This window comes from Polypterus senegalus, chromosome 17, assembly GCF_016835505.1.
Source record: "Polypterus senegalus isolate Bchr_013 chromosome 17, ASM1683550v1, whole genome shotgun sequence".
NCBI classification, from domain to species: domain Eukaryota; kingdom Metazoa; phylum Chordata; class Cladistia; order Polypteriformes; family Polypteridae; genus Polypterus; species Polypterus senegalus.
The window spans coordinates 65836167-65856765 of record NC_053170.1 but is presented as its reverse complement, the minus strand read 5'-3'; the positions used below and the strand labels follow the sequence as shown (position 1 = coordinate 65856765).

General features: G+C 41.9%; 1 pseudogene; it reads left to right on the top strand.

The window, feature by feature from the left end:
- Positions 1–237: 237 nt before the first annotated feature.
- LOC120517206 lies at positions 238–19850 on the top strand (annotated as a pseudogene).
- Positions 19851–20599: the final 749 nt, after the last annotated feature.

Below are 20599 nucleotides of genomic sequence, written 5' to 3'. Positions count from 1 at the left end.
ATATCCTGCTTATTTCATACAAAATTGATAATTTAACATATACTTAAATAAAAGATCATTAACCAAGATTTGCCTCATCCATAATTATAATAGAAAAATGTAACATATATACATATATTGTAGAAATAAGACAAAAAACTCATAAAGGTTTGGGGTTTTCTGGCCCCACTCTATACTGTAGACAATGAGCCAAAGTAGATTTGTACAGAAGTAGTTCATCTAACAGAGACTGCAAGAATGGCTGAATGGGGGAAGATTTATGGTGAGGGACCGGAAATGAAGAGAAATGAATGCTGGGAACGAACCGAGATGGATTCTGGGATTGATGATGTCATCAGAGGTCAACAGAGGGAAGGCAGAAGTGGTGATGCGTGGTCAGGTAAACATGGCAGATTCATGGCGGTGGTGCGTCTTCCTTTCTGCAGAAATAAAGAGAGAGAGGTTAGCATCCCGCCAATCCCTTCTGGCATGCGCTTTTACACTACAGTTTAGGTCCTTACGCAGCTCCCTAATCACACGTGCGTGACAATATATATATATACGATCCGATATATATATACGATCCGACAGCATGATCGTGCCCCGAGGTCCAGCAGGACCTCATGGACTATATAGTGTTTATACACAGCCCTGCTGGATACCTTGGGGGCCACAGGGAGTCGCTGTAGGGGGGGCTTGTGGGCTCTTATGTGCCCTATGACCCGGGAGTGCGTCAAGGTCACGTGACAGGAAGAAACAACGTGCTCCCAGGTTGAAGAAAAGGACTGTTTACCCTGACTCAGAAGAAATAAGGGACTGTGGTCTGATTGGGCAGGAACACCGCCGGGTCAGGGGCTATAAAAGGACTATGGGCCAGTCCAGACACTGAGCTGAGCTGGGAGGTAGAGGGGCGAAGTGTCTGGGCGAGGAGGAGAGAATATTATTGTAGTGGTGTTTAATTTATGAGTAGTGTGGAGTGTGCTTTGTGCACAGTATTGTTAATTAATAAAAAGTCTGGGACTTTTACCTGGTGTCTAGCATGGTACCTGAGGGTTCAAGGGAGCACTAGCGCCCCCTACTGCCACAATATATATATATATAGTGTTAAACATGTGGATGTGGCTAATGTTTTATTGGTGTGGACTGGGTGCATACGAGGAAAGAATTAAGTGTGGCACCGCCACTAGCTTTTGTTCAATCTCTCTCCTTAGACCACCTTCCCTTATAAACTAGAGACTTGCCAGCAGTTGGTGTTAATTTGCACAACAGCTTCTGAGGAGCACTTACCTCTGAGCCTCTAAAGATCTTTTTCTGAAAAGTGCTAAGTCAATCTTTAATTCAGCACATTGATTCATTATTTTATTTTTGTCCCTTGGACCCCTAAATCAAATGGGGCATCTTGTTCAGCCCAAACCTTGTTCCTTTGTTTTTCTTTCATTATGCAATGTGCCTAGGGAACACCTTTAGGGCTCTGTACAGGTAAATGTTTTTACTCCAGGATGAGAGGTTGCATTGCCATTAACCATTTCTCAGCTTTTGCCTTAAGCTTTGAGAGGCAGAACTCAGATGACTCCTGACCACTCCCAGGGCCCATCCTGTCCAAACCCTGACCCTTCTGGGCTAGTCACTATACGAGAAGAAGGAACCTTCTAGAGGGAGAAGAATTGGCTGAAGGGAAAGAATACATGAAACAAAAGTGATTCGAACCTTCAAATTTTAACATTAAAGAGGGATTGCGGGATTGGTATCCCAATCCTTGCTCCCATGCCCAGGTTAATGCTAACAATGTACATTACGTTGAAAAAGGCACTCTAACATTTTTATATAAACTTTGTCTTAGATGTTATTTTTTTTGTCTTCAGCATCAGTATGTCAATAGAATAGAGCAAATTTCAATTTTTCAAGCAATAGTTTTTCAAAAGAATTACTTGTTACATATTTTTTTGTATTTCTTTATTGAAAATAACATATTAAGTAACAGACCATTTTTAAGATAAAAGCTCTGTTTGTTTGTAGGTTGTAAAAGATGCAACAGGAGGCAACAAAAAGGTTTGGGGTTTTCCGGCCCCTTATATTGTCGACACTCCAGACTTTATCAAAGAAAATAAATCGGTCAGACATAAACAAAACAAGTTTCATGCGTGACGCCATACTAGGCGTCGCGGCCATTTTTATATGGGAGGAGCCGGAAGTGCAGGAATGCTGGGAAGGAGACGTAATGGATGATGGGACTGCTGACGTCATTGAAGATGGCGGAGGAAGGGCGGAAGTGATCGTACTGCGGGCAAGTTCTGGAAAACAAAGAAACAAGGTTAGTACCCCGCCAATCCCCGCCAGCAAACGTCCTTCGACGTGTTTTAAGATCCATCCGCGGTCTCCTAATCGCGCATGCGTGACAAGGTATATAACTTTTGCATAATTACACAAAGATAACAAACAAGTGCTAATGATCAATGAGTTGATTAAACTAAACTGATTAACTTAAACAGAAATGAGCTTAGAAAGAATCTAACTAAACAAGGGTCAACCAAAGTAGAAGGTAATGGTATTGCAAATATGACAGTATGCCTTTTAAATCATCAGTTCTTACAACAATACACACGGAGGGCACCCTGCATCTGCATGATCGCCACAGGCCAACAGGAGTTTCAAGATGTGTTGAACAATATATATGATGTATATGATGTATACAACAAAATCGAAGGAGACCCGGCACTTTTATCAGCTTTGAGCTCACGGAAGCCAGGTAAACCCTAGTACAGATCCACTGTATATATTGTTACATGTAAGCACTTGGGGAGCATCTAAGTAACTCTGAACAATAACCAATAACCTCCTCCTCACCCTTCCAGAAACCAGAGGACAAGTCCCAGGACAGACCCTAATGTTATTTCTGGTACATTCTCAGAGGTTCCACCCATTCCGCCTCGGGAGCTGTTTAAACTGCAAAGACACTGGGAGTCATTGACTCTTAGTGTTGTGAACTCAATGACAAAGATACCTTTTTTGAGACTGAGACTCACAAGTAGCCAAGATGTCCTGTTTCTTGCTTTCTTTATCCTTTCATTTGATCGTATTTATTAAAGTGGGTCCGCAGTTGGTCCACAACTTTATATGATATTTTTTACTTTCTTGTATATGAAGTATAGGGAAAGTATTGTAATCATCCAAAGATTCCATATCAAGATTTTGATGAATTTCATTGTTTTAAACCTACCTGTGTGAAAATACAATTTTTGGAATTATGTCCGTGTGTCTATCTTTGTGTGTGTGTGTATGCAAACATGATAACTTGAGTACACTTTCACTTAGGTCAAGAAAATTTTACATGTAAGTATTAGGTACAAAACGTAGATTTCTATCAACTTTTGGGTTATTTCTGCTACCCATAAGTGGTATTTTACCTTTCATTCATGCAGGTGCAGAGCCCGATTTATTCAACTTTACTTTTATAATAATTGTTCAATATATTATTAATTTGATTTGAGTTTTTGTTGATGATTCCTTAATGTACATAATACAAAAATATAATCATTGTCTTGCAGTTTACTCCTTAAATATCCATCCCCATATCTGAGTATGCGAAAAAGTCTAGGGGAGACCACTCCCGATTTCTTATTTATACAGAATTACAAATAACAGTATATAAATTTTATATTGTGATGCCAAGGCTGATTATAGCCTTGCCATATACTTGAACCCAGGTCATCAATATTTGTGAAAATGCAGATGGACTACGTAATGTGTATACCCAACAACAAGATTGGTGCAAAAGAGCTTTGTGTTGTTTATTTAAAACATGGCAGTGTCCAAGAAATAAATAAGCTACAGTTCTTCAGTAATAACTGATCCATTAAAAACAGTGCCTACAGTGTAAGACAGAATCATTGAATAATTAATCCTGATGGTAAATGGTACTCACTCAACGACTTCCAGCCAACACCACAAGCTCTCCAAACCAGCAGCTCCTGCATCCCTCTATGTCTCAAATGTACATATTTACTCCTTTTTTTCACCCCTTGCCCTGCTCAGTCCCCTTAATACTTTTGTTGGTGCACCTACTCTGCCTAACTCTGCGGAGTGTCAATGGGGAACATCTGAGCTGGTTGCACTTGCATGTTAACAAGCAGTCAGCTTGCCTCCCCCATGAACAATCCAGGGCCCCATGGCTTTGCAGCAGCACTTCCTTGCACCCACTAGCCTGAGCCACACTGATTTTCACATCTAAAATCCTGCACCAGGCCATCGACCCCTTACTCATTTCACCCCATATACATTTTAATGTTTCTATTAAAGACAACAACCCTGGACTGGGTGCAAATCCATTAGAAATCTACCCACATATGCAGCTATAAAAACACCTACACAAACCTACTTTGACACACTGAGAACAAATGTGGCCCACATAGAAAGTATCTGAACCCAGCATTAGCAATGAATTTAAACCCAAACATGAATCTAAAACTCAGCTGCTCTAAGTATTACACCTTATCTGTATACGCTGGCTTTAAAATAAGGTACTTCACTGTATAATGTGATAGTTTAAATCACAGTAACTTACTGCGGTAATTAATTAGTTGAGCTTGTATACATAATGCGATAGTTTAAATCACAGTAACTTACTGCGGTAATTAATTAGTTGGGCTTGTATACATAATGCAGCAGATTTTATGTTTAACCTTTGGATGGTTATAGTGGGGTAACATCAAAAATAAGCTTAAATATCCCAGTCAGGGTTAAATGGAATATTAAATACATGAGGTGGGACCTGCCACCAAAGGTGTTGTAAGAAGAAAATATTTCAAGCAAAAATGTTTATGTATGTCTATATTTTACAATTTGTTTCTATTTAATAAGTAACTATTTAAAATCTAAATTGAGTTCAAAGAAAAACAAAGGCATCCAAGACCTTACCACGTTTACTTTCATGTACGAATAACACAATGAAACTCATGCTTGTATGATTCCTCAGGAGGTAGTGCAGTGGTAGCGCTGCTGCCTCACAATAAGGAGACCAGGGTTCATAACCCTGGTCCAATGTGGAGTTTGCATGTTCTCTCCATGTCTGCGTGGGTTTCTTCTGGGTGCTCTGGCTTCCTGCCAAGGTCCAAAGACATGCAGGTTTAGTGAATTGGCGATGTTGATATGTGAGGGTGTCACCCTGTGTTGGACTGACACACTGTCCAGGGATTGTTGTTGCATTGTGCCCTATGATTGATGGGATAGGGTCTAGCCCCCTAAGACTCTGCTCAGGATTAAGCTGGCTTTAAAAATGTTATGTCATCTTAGAACAGTTGGCAAAAATACAATCCAAAAAAAAAAGTACACTAATCATGCAACTTAAATATGCAATCTTTATTTATTCTAAGTAAGATTATCTGCTGCACAATTATTTAATTATAAGTGGAATTAAATTTTGTCTTGTATATTTATTATCGACTTATTGTCCATTGTTATGATTTTATTAAAACAGTTTGCACAGTCTTTGACTATCATAAAGCCTTTTGATGCCTGTTGTTTTTGTCAGAGCACAAAATAAATAATAAATAGGCAATCATAAGTGTTGAGAAAAGGCTACTTGCTGTATATGAACCTGCTGTTTTTATGCTTTTGGGAAGTGCTTGACTTGGAAGAGCACTTCCTCTGCTACTCAGACCGCATTGCAATCTCTTTGGTAAAGTTCGATGGTGCTTTCAGGAACCACTTACTGCAAAGACCACAGAGTTAACAAAAATAAATAAAAAGAAGCTGCTTTCTTAATTTTGATTCAAAATATAGTATTTATACACATATCCTTTGTTTAGCTGTTTATGCACATAAAATATTAAGTTCATAAACATACATTAAAGCAGCATAAGATTTTTTCATAAAGAGATAGGTTAACCAACATTTGATAAATTTGCAGGATACATAAAAAAAACTTTTTTTTATTTCTGTTCATCATCATATAGAAATTATTTTGGGGGATGTCTATTTATTTCTCTATAGCACTGCAGAAAGCCACATTGTATTTATGGAACTTGGGAGTTTTGAAAAGTTTAAGGGGCAAATGTCTGACTTCCATAAATTCTGTCCTCAGTAAACCCCCTTAAAATATACTTTCCAATTTCAGTGTCTGGGTAGCATGGTGGTGCTCCTGCCTCACAGATTCAGTGACCAGAGATTGAATTCTGTGCACGTGACTTTGTATGTGTGGCGCTTGCTCCTTACCCTATGTCTGTATGATTAACTTATCAAGGAAGTTTGTATTTTCTCCCACATTACTAACTTGTTCATTTTAATTTCTTTGATGAGTCTACATTACCTATGCGTTAGTGAGCCCTGTGTTGGATTACTTCGGGCAGATTCCTGCCTTGTGCCTAATGTTGCCAGGATAGGCTCAAATGAATTGGAATAATCTTAAAAGATTACATTATATTTTTAATGTTTCTTGAGTTTCTCCCTTTGACCATCTTTGTGTCTTTTGATTTAACAAGCACAGAATTTTGGTACAAGGTGGTAGTGGCAGTGCACTGGTAAGTGCTGCCCCCTCACAGTACCAGTGAAATTTCTTTGTGTTCCTGTCCCATTGTTCTCTTTGTGGAGATTGTGTGGTGTCTCTGGCTTCCTTCCCACTTCCCAAAGATTGAGAATGTTAGATGAATTGACATTTCCTGCTCTTTGCTAAATGCTTTTGTGACAATAAGCCTGACTTGATTTGATTTAAGGGTAGATTTCACCTCCCCATAACTCTAAGATAGACACAATTGGGAAACCCCTGAGGGTCTCTGACATCACATCAGTTTCATGTCTAGAAGATATAATCACTTCAGACCTGCCCTTTCCACCAGGCAAGCCATATAAATTCAGAGCTAAACGGAATTGTGTTTAAAGATAAAGCAAGTAAACAGCATTAATTAATCATTTTTAACACTTTATTTCTTATCTGTCAACATTAGTTAAGTGACTACGTGAAGTTGCCATTCCTTCCATTCCTTTCAAAAATCAGCACATCTTTATGTGGAGTGGTCGCTCTGAAGCTAGGGATCTGCACTGGCAATCGCAAGGTTGCCGGTTCAAATCCCGTAAATGCCAAAAGGGTCCCTGCTCTGTTGGGCCCTTGAGCAAGGCCCTTAACCTGCAATTGCTGAGTGCTTTGAGTAGTGAGCAACAGTGCTATATAAATGCAAAGAATTTATTTCCCTCAGCTTTGCTAAATCTTAATGCTAAACATTTATGCGGGAAGTAAGATAACTCAGAAATCTCTTCCCTGTTTTCAATGATAATTATCATTTAATTAACAGTATTTTTACTTTAAACTTTTTTCTCTTAATAAGAAATATACTTGAATCGAAAAAAAAATCAGTTTTTTTTTTATTATGTTTATTTATAGCTTCGCTGTCATTATGGTAATAATTATTTTCTTGGGTCCAAGCATTGTACTGATTTTCTCATTTGGGACCTCAGGTTAAAAAGTTTAAGAACACCTGATCTATTGAATGAAAACAATTGAGGGTTTGCGGCATTGCAATATTATATATAAGCTGGTGGTCCACAACTTCTATATAGTTGGAAAAGTGGTCCTTGCATGTAAAAAGGTTGGCAACCACTGTAATATATATATTGCACTTTATTTGTTCCAAGAATAAATTTAGCTTTTACTGAAGATCAAGAAATGTAGAAATATTATAACAATCAATAACAAGCTCCATCACATGCTGACAATTACAGAAACAAATCTGACTTGGTTTATCATAAGAGAGCAGTTAGAAGGAGACATTATAAAAGCATGTATTTGCCATGTTGAAGGCACAGGTTCGCTTAATTGACTAAGCCTTGCTATAGCAGTGTAACACAACGCTTCATTACTTTCAACAATCCACTTCTCATGGCTATACTTCAGTATCCAGCTGTCTCCCACTGACGCATAAACTGTTGGTAAGGTTGGACATAAACTTGAATAGGATGTCTAACTCTTAGATTCACCTGAAGTCCTAATACTTCAGATACTGAATAATATATGTTTTGTGCGAACACATTTTTATTGAAGAGAATAAAAGAAACAAAAACAAAAAAAAAAAGATATATCAAATTACAAGCTAAAATAAAAAACCATAAATGGAGAAAATGACCAAATGGAGCCTGAATGATTAACTAAAAAGAGCAGAAGCCCAAAGTTGGCCTGATATCCTCCAGATAACCAATCCCCCCTAAGCTTGGCGATCGAAATGATCCTGATGTTGGCTCCTGGTGTTCCATTAATTATCAATGCTGACAGCTAAAGAAAACTTCAGCTAAAGGAAGAAGATTTGTAAGATCAAAAGAAACAGAACAGGGGGTTTCTAGTATGGCGGCAATGGTATCCAGAGAGACAATGCTGCCACATCAAATAATGTCACCTGAGAGAGAGAGAAAGGTGGGGAGCATGCATCCACCACATGACGATCCATCTGGATTAGGACCAGAGTGTACCGGATGACACCTCAGCACCAAACTGGAACAGTGTGAGGTTTCTTTACAAGTGAGGCAAGCCATAGTTTTGTCCCACAGCCCTTACCTCTCATATATCCATACTAGTGACAAGACTATAGACTTAATCCACATATAATGCATATTGCAATGCAGGTGTCATGATACAGTAGTCACAAGAATCTTTGGAACTGTGGAAAAATGACAAATATTACATAATAGCATTTTTTGAAAAAATGTGTAAAAAATTATATTAGCTTAAAAACAATAAAACACAGAATATGCATTATAATAAACAAACACATATACATTTTTTACTGTTTGCTCATCCTACACTATTTCACTCATTCGACACAATTAACTAAAAGGTGTCTACCCATTTCAATTAAGCAGTCATGGTGCAGCTTAAGAGGCATTTATCAGACACTGCACATGATTGACCTTTAAGAACATTCTTGAAATGAAAATATTTTCTACAAAATGACATGATCAATATATACACAAAATCTGCCAAATGATTGCCAATATCAGATACTGATATGTATCTTGAAATATTCATGGTACATGCTCTCTTTTGTATGAATTATTATTATCGTATATACTCGCAGATAGGTTCTCCCACGCATAAGTCAGGACTTGATTTTACCATGTAATTTCTGGTATTTTATAATGTCGGTCGCATAAGTTGAATTCGGAAAAATTCATGCTATTGGTCCAAGAGATTATGATATGCTAACGCCCACCTGAGAGAGTAACCACAGAGCACATTGCCTTTTTTTCTATGTATTGTGCATACGTGACCACGCAGTAATGCCCGAACTATTCCGAAGCAACGTTTGTGCTGATTTGTGTTTTTTGTATCTCACACCCTCATACACCTTTATCATAACAGCATCCTTTATCTACAATGGAGTGTTCAGTCTGAAGAAAATATTAAGCTGGTTTTAAATTAAATGTCGTTGAAGCAGTGAAAGAAATTGGTAACCGCTACTGCAACAAAATTCAATACGTCTGAGAAACTGATGCATGATTAGAGGAGGCAAGAAGATGTAAAAAAAAAATGTGTCGCATTTTTGAATGGGTGTATATATCGGGGTCTGATTTTAAGATCAATTATTTGGGTTTCAAGACCCGACTTATATACATGAGTATATACGGTATTTATTATTATTAAAGCTATAGATCTGTGTATGTTACACATACACAATTAAATTTTCATTTTTTGCATTGTGCGTTTTAATGTAGAATAGTTATAAACTGGTCCACAACAAAGATATCTAACAGGAAGTCTTTATTAAAGGACTGTGCAGCACCAAAGAACTGTTAATTAGCACACAAATTTTGTAGTTGGTCAGATACTTTTTTACAGCCTATTGCTCTACCTCAGAGTATAGAGTGCAGATGACAACGAGGATAAATAAGCTATGGGTAAAACTTTGAACATTGAAATAATTGAATGAAGACTTCAAACATTTCTTGGGCCTCATGTATAAACAGTGCGTACGCACAGAAATGTTGCGTAAGAACTTTTCCACGTTCAAATCGCGATGTATAAAACTTACACTTGGCGTAAAGCCACGCACTTTTCCATGTTACCTCATACCTTGTCGTACGCAAGTTCTCCGCTCGGTTTTGCAGACTGGCGGCACGCAGCGTCAAAGCAGTGCTACTGTTCCTGTGTGGTTAACCTATTCTTAGATTCACATCCATTTATCAAATACACTGAAATTAACCACATATCGTTCATTAATTTAAGGCACCTGATTGTAATCAACCTGTAACAATATAACGGTGCACAGAATGGCCAAACTATTCCACTGGCATGGCTGCTTTAGCGTTGCTAGAGGACCTCGCAAAAGGAAGGCTTAGAAAAGAATGCGTATTCCGAGATTATACTGATTTCTTGGCACATGATGATGACTGGCTTCTAAGTCGGTTTAGATTTCCAAGAGCGATCCTCTTGGAGCTGTGTGCTGAATTGGCACCGGCTTTACAAAGGCAGACTGAGAGGAATTGTGCTCTACCTGCTCCTTTGCAAGTTTTGTCCACTCTTTTAGCCACAGGAGCTTTTCAGCGTGAACTGGCTGACCGATCCGGTATTTCTCAGTCATCACTGAGTCATGCCATGCCAGCTGTATGGGATGGTATTATCCGCTTGTCAAGCAGATATATAAGATTTCCGTACACTACGGTTGAACAGGCAAACATCAAAGCTCAATTTGCAGCAATGTCCGGTTTTCCCAATGTAATCGGAGCGATCGACTGCACACACATTGCTATAAAGGTACCTTCACAGGAATTTGTGTATGTGAATAGAAAGCATTTTCACTCTATTAATGTGCAAGTCATCAGTAATGCGAAAATGCACCTCACTAATGTTGTTGCGAGATGTTCTGGCTCAACTCATGATTCATTCATCCTGAGACATAGTAGTGTGGGAAACAAACTTGAAAATGGCGCTGTGCGTGATGGCTGGCTTCTCGGAAAGATAAGACAATTATTACCATTTTGGTTACAGTTGTACGTTATCTGTATGATGTATCCATATAACACAATTACTTAGGTGACTGTGGCTACCCGCTGAAGACGTGGCTCCTCACCCCTCTCGCCAACTCACTGACTGAACAAGAGCGACGTTATACTGACCTTCACTCACGGGCTCGGGTGGTAGTAGAACGTACTATAGGGCAGCTTAAGGGCTGTTGGTGCTGCTCTATAGTCCACAGAAAGTTTGTCGCATCGTGCAAGCATGTAGCATTCTACATAATATGGCACTCCTTCGTAACTTGCCGGTACCTGAAGAGATGCGGTATGATGAACCTGACCCCGGACCACCAAATGATCAGCCACACCGGACAGCATTACTATGTCGAATGAATGTACAAACAGAATGTAAAAACATGTAAGTAGATTCATCATTTATTTCTTCACCAAATCAGTTAATTTTTCGCTAATGTCATGCAATACGGCCTTGATATTTCTTAGTTCATTGGCTACATCCCATTGTGCACTGGCCACATCTCTCACCTCATCCACCAATGCATTTTGTGATTCTAGGACTGCATCAGTCAGTACACGGCCAGATGATCGGCCACCAGTTTCCGAGGCAGGGGTATGTTAGCAGCCAGTGCCCGAAGATGTGGTCGGCACAGAAGCAGCACCAGCATCGCCCGGAACCATGTTCCCCTCATTTGGGTCAGCTTTTGTACTATTGTCTAAAGTAAATAAACAGTAATTAATGCCTGATTGTTTTGTCTTATTACTCATGCAAAGTATTTACACGAGTACGGATCATGGTAATCAAAAAAGAATCTCCCTCACCCGCAGGTAGAATGCTGACAATGAGTGTGTTGCCAATTATTGCTGCAACTCGCTGTTCAAATGGTGTGAGCTCCGGGAGTTCAGTACCTCCTCCAGTGGAGCTAACATGCAAACGATGAGCTGCCACTCTCCTTTTCACGGCAACTTTGATGTCTGACCACTTCTTTTTTAATTCGCTCACAGTACGATCTTCTGCCCCAGCACTCTTGACTGCATCCGCCACGCTATGCCACTCCATCACTTTTCTTTTGTTGCTAATGCCACTTCCTAGGTTGCCAAATAAAACATTTTTCCTGGCCTGTATTTCAGCTAGCAGGACCTCCATTTCACATTCGCTGAAGTTTTTTTTTTTGTTTTTTTCACATGCTTTCGCCATTGTCTTCCTGAAGCGCTGAAGGTCAGGGGCTATTTATATTGATTTGCATATTCAAAGAGGCGTAATTCTGGGAGGAGTTGGGGTGGGGCCTTAAGCGCGTGCACGTGCGTTAATTTCCAAGCTGACTGGGATTTATGTAGCGAAAGAACGTGGAAGTTGGAGTACGCACATATTCCTGCATCTGGAATTTTCTGTGTGTAAGCACATTTCAGCATTTTGTGCTTACGCCATGTTATAGTGCAAGTTCTACCACTGCGTTATACATGAGGCCCCAGGTAAGTACAGTATTATTATTTTGTGATGTTGAGAAAAAAATATATGAAAATGCTGCTCCTGGCATCTACTAATGTGATAAAAGGACATCACCTCTAGTCGTGGTCCAGACTGTGTCACTCATAGTAGTGCCACTCCCCTCCTTCCATTTTCATTAAGATATCTCAAATAAAGTGTGATTTACACATTTTTCAAATTTCAGATCCTCCCTTTGAAAAGCATTGGAGATTTTGCAAATACGTCTATCTTAAAACAGAGTAATATTCTGTGAGACTTCAACTATGAATTAGTTTACTGTTTCAGATTAACATTAACAGCAGTTACATCAATTTGTATATTTTAATGTGTTTTTCTTTTGTTTGTTTGATAGCCACTTCTGACAGAAAAACAATGAAACACACCCACAGTCGTTCTGTGCTGAAGCAAGAACACCTTGTTGTAGGAAATGAGGTGGGGTGGGGTTAGATGTAGGTGAGGTTGGATTACCAAGTATTACTGCAAAATAAAGTTATTGTTGTGTTTCAGGCAGGATTCATTCAATGGCTGGGGTTCAATTTTATTTTTATGTCTGTTCTATTAAAATTTTTTATTAACTTCTTAGTATTGATATTTTTGTTATTTGCATTTTTCCTTTAATATTTTTTATACATTATTTCTATGTTTCATTGCTTGTTTTAAATTCAATGTGTTTGTGGGCCCCGTGACCCTGTAGTTAGGGTATAGCGGGTTGGATAATGGATGGATGGATGTTTGTGGGTGGCTCCCCAGGAGGTGCAGCCACCTGTCCATCATTGCACAGGGACTGCCCTCAGACCTATAAAGGCTAAGGAAATTCGTAGTCCCTTGTGGTTCATTGATTTCACCCATGGTGTGGAGGAGTTCTAGTACTGAGTGGTTTGGCTGGTCCAGCGATGACGCAAATGTAGAATAGCCAGTAGGGGGAGGTGGCTAGTTGGCAGAGGTATCCAGGACTTGGACTGTGTCTGACCTGTCTGGCTACAATTAACTGATGGGCAGACATTGCTATTTTTTATTAATGTTAATTAGTTTCTACTTTTTTTCATGTATTTTAACAAATATATTTCCTTATATGTGATAGTTCCTTATTTAGTGAGTGGTGAGTCTATTTGTGCATTTTGCCTTGAGAGCACTCTATGCCTACACTTGCAGAGGAGAGCTGTGAAAGAACAAAGTATTTTATACTATTGTTCTGGCAACATATTTCACATCTCTGTTGGGTACTACTTTGGTAAATATTATGTTTAAGAAATTTAGCCACAGACCCTCCACATCCAACAACTAACAATAGCACAGGACTTGGATTTGGAATCTGCTATCTATAAAAGCAATCTCAGCTACATGATATTTTAAAATGATATTAAAAAACGTGACACAGTGTTCATAATTTTGGCTCTGAATGCTACCACAATTGATCTGAAACAAAGCAATCAAGACGTAATTGAAATATAGACTTTCAGCTTTAAGTCAAGGAGTTTAACAAATAATCCAACCAGCAAATGGAGAGATTGGATGCAATTTGATCAGGATGTGTCCAACATTATCCAAGCCACAGCCAAAGGAGATGTCAACAGGCGACTCCAAACAATGACCACGATCATCGTCAGTTATGCCTCTGAGGGGTTTGTTCAGATGGAGAAAGGTAAGACCAAGTCCCGCTCATATACTATGAACCGCAGGGCCCTCAACATACATCAGATACGGCAACAGCTTTGAACCCTCAAGAAACAGTACAAGACAGCTGCTGACGAGGAAAAGCAGGCATTGGCAGAACTGCAGAACATCCTGTGGAAGAAGCTGTTGACCTTTCACAGAGCAGAGTGGCACAGGAGACGGGGAAGAAAGAGAGCGAGGAGGTGGGCGGCCTTTATTGCTAATCCATTTGATGTTACAAAACAACTGCTAGGGGATAAGCGTAGTGGGCGTCTTGAGTGTTCATCGGAGGAAGTGAAGTGCTTCCTTCAGGACACATTGAGCGATCCCAGAAGGGATCAAGATCTCGATGCCAATAAAGTCCTTATCAACCCTGCCCACCCAATAACAGTATTCAAGCTGGGTGAGCCAAGTCTGAAGTAGGTTGAGGAGGTCAACAAGACAGCCCGATCACCTTCCACTCTAGGCCCGAGTGGCATACCCTACCTTGTCTATAAGTGCTGCCCTGCACTTCTCCAGCAACTATGGAAGAACTTGAAGGTGATCTGGTGAAGAGGGAAAGTCGCTGACCAGTGAAGGTGTGCTGAGGGAGTTTGGGTCCCTAAAGAGGAAAGTTCCAGGAACATCGACCAGTTTCGAATGATCTCCCTGCTGAGTGTAGAAGGAAAGGTGTTTTTCAGCATCGTATCCAAAAGACTGACAGAGTTCCTCCTCAAGAATAACTACATCGACCCCTCTGTCCAGAAGGGGGGGATTCCTGGAGTCCCTGGCTGCCTGGAGCACACAGGTGTGGTAACTAAGCTGATCAGAGAGGCTCAACGGAGGTGTCCTTGCTGTGTTGTGGTTGGACCTGGCCAATGCCTATGTGTCTATACCACACAAGATGGTTGAGCTCGCACTACATCGCCGCCATGTTCCCAGGAAAATCAAGGATCTGATCCTGGATTACTATAACAACTTCAGGATAAGGGTCACTTCTGGATCAGAAATATCAGACTGGCATTGGCTTGGCAAGGGAATAATAACAGGGTGCACCATCTGCGTTATTCTTTTTGCCCTTGCCATGAATATGGTGGTCAAGGCAGCCGAGGTAGAATGCAGAGGGCCCCTGACTAAGTTGGGTGCACAACAGCCCCCTATAAGAGCCTATATGAATGATTTAACCATCACGACAACATCAGTCCCAGGGAGCAGGTGGATCCTACAAGGACTTGAGAGACTCATCACGTGGGCAAGGATGAGTTTTAAGCCTTCCAAGTCAAGGTCCATGGTGCTAAAGAAGGGGAAGGTGACTGATAAGTACCGATTCTCAGCCAGTCAAGAGTTTGGGGAAAGTCTTTGACTCAAGTCTGAAAGACACAGCTGCTATTCAGAAATCCACCCAGGAGCTTGGGACATGGTTCACCAAGGTTGATAGATCTGGCCTGCTTGGTAGGTTTAAAGCATGTATCTATCAGCACTCAATCCTGCCCTGGGTCCTATGGCGTCTGCTGGTATATGCAGCCCCATTTTCAACAGTTGAGTCCCTTAAAAAGAAGATCAGCAGCTTTCTTCGGAGGTGCCTGGGACTCCCACGCAGCCTCACCAGTGCAGCACTGTATGGAACAAGGAACATCCTGCAGCTACCATTTAGCAGCCTCACAAAAGAATTTATGGTAGCTTGCACCAGAGAAGCCCTACAGTACAGGGACTCCAAGAATCGTAAGGTGTCAGCAGCTGGCATTGAGGTGAGGACAGGCAGGAAATGGAGGGTGGAGAAGGCTGTGGAGGTGGCAGAGTCACGCCTGAGACAGAAGGCTCTGGTGGGCACAGTGGCAACAGGTAGAGCAGGTCTGGGCTACTTCCCAAAGACCCAGGTCGGCAAGGCCCAGGGCAAGGAGAGAATCCATCTACTCCAGGAAGAGGTCCAAGCAGGGGTGCAGGAAGAGAGAGTGAGCAGGGCAGTTGCACTCCGGCAACAGGGTGCGTGGACAAGGTGGGAGAGTGCTCCCTGGACACTTTTTACTATTTCTACTACTTGACATGGATTTTTACACTCCGAGACTTGCCTATTCAAGTAGTCAACTTAAAGCACTGAGAAGAAATGCTCATGCCGGTGTGGTTCCTTATTTACCTGATGAGGTAAGAAGACGATATCGGGGCAGCCGAGCCGACGCAAAGATAAAAGATAAGATAAAAGCTAGGCAATTTGAGAGAAAATGGCTTTATAAACCGTCGGTGCCTTCTGTGATCCTGGGAAATGTGAACTCACTACCAAATAAGATCGACGAACTGGCTGTGCTGGTGAAAAATGTCAGAACCTACAGAGAATGCAGCTTGCTGTGTTTTAGTGAAACGTGGCTAACAACTACCATCCCAGATGCTAACGTGGAGCTACCCGGGTTTAGCACAGTTAGAGCAGACAGAGACGCAAGTACCTGTGGGAAGAAGAAAGGAGGAGGACTCGCTCTCTATGTCAATACAAAGTGGTGCAACTCAGGACATGTAAACGTTAAAATCTCCACTTGCTGCAGGGACATCGAACTGTTGGCCGTAAGTCTGCGCCCTATTACTTGCCCAGAGAGTTTGGACACGTGATTGTTGTTATTGTTTACATCCCCCCTCAAGCGAATGCGGAGATAGCGAGTGACATCATCCATTTCACAGTTGCTAAGTTACAAACGCAGCACCCTGAGGCACTTGTGCTAAACTCTGGAGACTTTAACCATGTACGCTGGACAAAACATTACCTGCCTTCTCCCAGTATGTGGATTGTAACACCCGGGGAAACAGGACTATCGACCTACTGTATGCAAACGTTAAAGACGCATACAGCGCCACGCCGCTGCCTGCGCTTGGGAAAGCAGATCATAACCTGGTTCTGCTTCAGCCTCAATACAAACCAAGAGTGAGGGCGCTACCTACAACCACACGCTCATTCAGGAAGTGGTCCCCTGAGGCAGAGCAGGCTCTGAGAGACTGCTTTGGAACTACAGACTGGGATATATTGCTGGGTCACATAGTGAGAACATTGAAGAGGCTGTTGAATGCACAACTGATTACATCAACTTCTGTATGGACATTGTAGTTCCAGTAAGAACAGTATGCTGCTATGCTAACAACAAGCCATGGATTACAAGTGACATCAAGGGCCTTTTGAACCAGAAGAAAAGGGCTTTTAAAGGTGGTGATCAGCATGAGCTCAAGTGCGTGCAGAAGGAACTCGAGTCCAGCTCAGGGCGTGAAAGAGCAGTACAGGAGAAAGCTGGAGCAGAAGTTGCAGAACAACAGCATGAAGGAAGTGTGGGATGGGATGAAGATTATCACTGGCTGCAGCTCAAGCGGGTGCCACCATGAGACAGACGTGGAGAGAGCAAACCAAATGAACAACTTCTTTAATAGGTTTGATCACTAACCCACTCTCACCTCGAGTACTGCATCCTCCAACCATCCTTCTGCTGATACCAGCATAGGTGAGACATCCCCACCCACAATTACAGCAGCCCATGTGAGCAGAGAGCTGAAAGACTTGTGCCAGCAAAGCAGCGGGTCCAGATGGTGTATCGCCACGACTGCTGAAGGCCTGTGCGTTGGAACTGGGGAGTCCATCTTCAACCTGAGCCTGGAACAGGGAGAGTCCCAAGGCTTTGGAAAACATCTTGTATCACCCCAGTCCCAAAGGTATCACGTCCTAGTGAGCTGAATGACTTCCGCCTGTTGCTCTGACGTCACATCTGATGAAGACCATGGAGCGGCTGCTGCTTCACCACCTGAGGCCACAGGTCCGCCACGCCCTCGACCCTCTGCAGTTCGCATACCAGGAGAAGGTGGGAGCGGAGGATGCCATCATCTATATGCTACACGATCCCTCTCCCACCTGGACAGAGGCAGTGGTGCTGTAAGAATTATGTTTTGGACTTCTCTAGCGCCTTCAACACCATCCAACCTCTGCTCCTTAGAGACAAGCTGACTGAGATGGGAGTAGACTCACACCTGGTGGCATGGATTGTGGACTATCTTACAGACAGACCTCAATATGTGCTCTTGGGAACTGCAGGTCTGACATTGTGTCAGCAATACAGGAGCACCGCAGGGGACTGTACTTTCTCCGGTCCTGTTCATCTATATACATCAGACTTCCAATATGACTCGAGTCCTGCCACGTGCAAAAGGTAGCTGATGACAGTGCTATTGTGGGCTGCATCAGGAGTGGGCAGGAGGAGGAGTACAGGAAGCTAATCAAAGACTTTGTTAAATGGTGCGACTCAAACCACTTACACCTTAACACCAGCAAGACCAAGGAGCTGGTGGTGGATTTTAGGAGGCCCAGGCCCCTCATGGACCCTGTGATCATCAGAGGTGACTGTGTGCAGAGGGTGCAGACCTATAAATATCTGGGAGTGCAGCTAGATGACAAATTGGACTGGACTGCCAATACTGATGCTCTATGTAGGAAAGGTCAGTCGACTATACTTTCTTAGAAGGTTGGCGTCCTTCAACATCTGCAATAAGATGCTGCAGATGTTCTACCAGACGGTTGTGCAGTGCCCTCTTCTACGCAGTGGTGTGCTGGGGAGGCAGCATAAAGATGAAAGACGCCTCACGCCTGGACAAACTTGTTAAGAAGGCAGGCTCTATTGTAGGAGTAAAGTTGGACAGTTTAACATCTGTGGCAGAGCGATGGGCATTAAGCAAACTCCTGTCAATCATGAATAATCCACTGCATCCACTGAACAGTGTCATTTCCAGGCAGAGCTTCAGTGACAGACTTTTGTCACTGTCTTGCTCCACTGACAGACTAAGGAGATCGTTCCTCCCACACACTATGCGACTCTTCAATTCCAGTAAATGCTAACATTATTTAAAGTTATTGTCTGCTTTTACATGCATTTTTATTACTATTTAATTTAATATTGTTTTTTGTATCAGTATACTGCTGCTGGATTATGTGAATTTCCCCTTGGGATTAATAAAGTATCTATCTATCTATCTATTTACTCTCCAGCAAATGATCACCTAGTCGGGCATCATGCAGGGAAATTTCTTTCGTGTCCGGTTCCTGTTGCAGGCGGTCTACGGTGCCCTGCCAAACCCAGCAAACCTCCACATCTGGGGAAAGAGCGAGACACCATCCTGCCCACTTTGTTAAGGAAGAGGCTCTCTAGAACATCTACTCAGCAGCTGCCCTAAGGCACTGGCAGACGGCCGCTACCGGTGGCGCCATGACAAGGTGATCAAGGCAGTTGCTGAAAGCTTAGCTGCAGCCATCAAGACAAGCAAACTCCTCCATGGCCCAAAGAAGACAGTTACCTTAGTTAAAGTGGGAGAGCAATCCCAGGCATAGGCAGGAATAACAGGTCTCTTCCACACAGCCTCTGACTGGAAGCTGCTGGATGACTTGGGAAACCAGCTAAAGTTCCTGCAGCAAATTATAACAACAACACTCCGGCCAGACATGATCATTACATCTGAGGCCTCAAAACAGCTGATCATGCTGGAACTGACAGTGCCCTGGGAAGAGCGTATCGAGGAAGCTAGTGAGAGGAAGAACGCCAAGTACCAGGAGCTGGTGGAGGAGTGCAGTGCAGGAGGCTGGAGGGTACTCTATGAGCCCATAGAAATTGGCTGCACAGGATTTGCAGGATGCTCACTCTGCAGAGTCCTCACACGGTTGGGCATAACAGGAGCTGCCAAGAAGAGGGCCGTTAAATCCGCAAATGAAGCCGCAGAGAAAGCCTCAATGTGGCTTTGGATGAAGAGGGCTGATCCATGGATCGCTACTGGGATACAAGTTGGCGAATGATCAACCCTGGCTGGGTCGCCTTTGTGAGAGTGTATGATGTTGTGAGACCCGAAACACCCGATGACCTCAGGATACATTACTGATGATGTGTCCTAGTGCATCCAGGTAATGTTTCTTACTGTATATAGAGCTGTTTAGAAATGACACACATTGTTATATATGCTCCCCCTATTTTCAGGGCCTCAAAAGTATTTGGACAAACTAACATAATCATAAATATAATGATCATTTTCAATAAAAGTCTTAGTTTCCTTTGTCTAAGGAAAATTGTTCCAGAACTAGACAGGCTTTTAAAAAATGTTGTCTGGTAAAGCCTAATCTGTCTTTCCTCTGCATGAGATTTACCAATGTTCTACACCTTGTGGCAAACCCTCCATCTTTACTTTCATGAAGTCTTCTGTTGATTGTAGATTTTAACAATAATAAGTCTACCTCCCAGAGAGTGTTCTTGGTTTGGCTGAATGTTGTGATGGGTTCTTGTTCACCAAAGACAGAATTCTGTAATCATTCACCACAGTCGTCTTTTGTGTCTACATAAATCACGTTCAGCGAAAAAAGTAACGCACATGCACGTGCCTGCTGTCCCGCCCCGTCTCCTCCCAGAATTACGCCTCTTTGAAAATGTAAATCAATATAAATAGCCCTTAAGCTCAGCGTTTTGTGAAAAGACAATGGCAAAACAACGAGGAAAAATAGAACAATTTCTGCAAATACCAAGTGGAGGCAAGGAAAAACATATGATTTGTTGG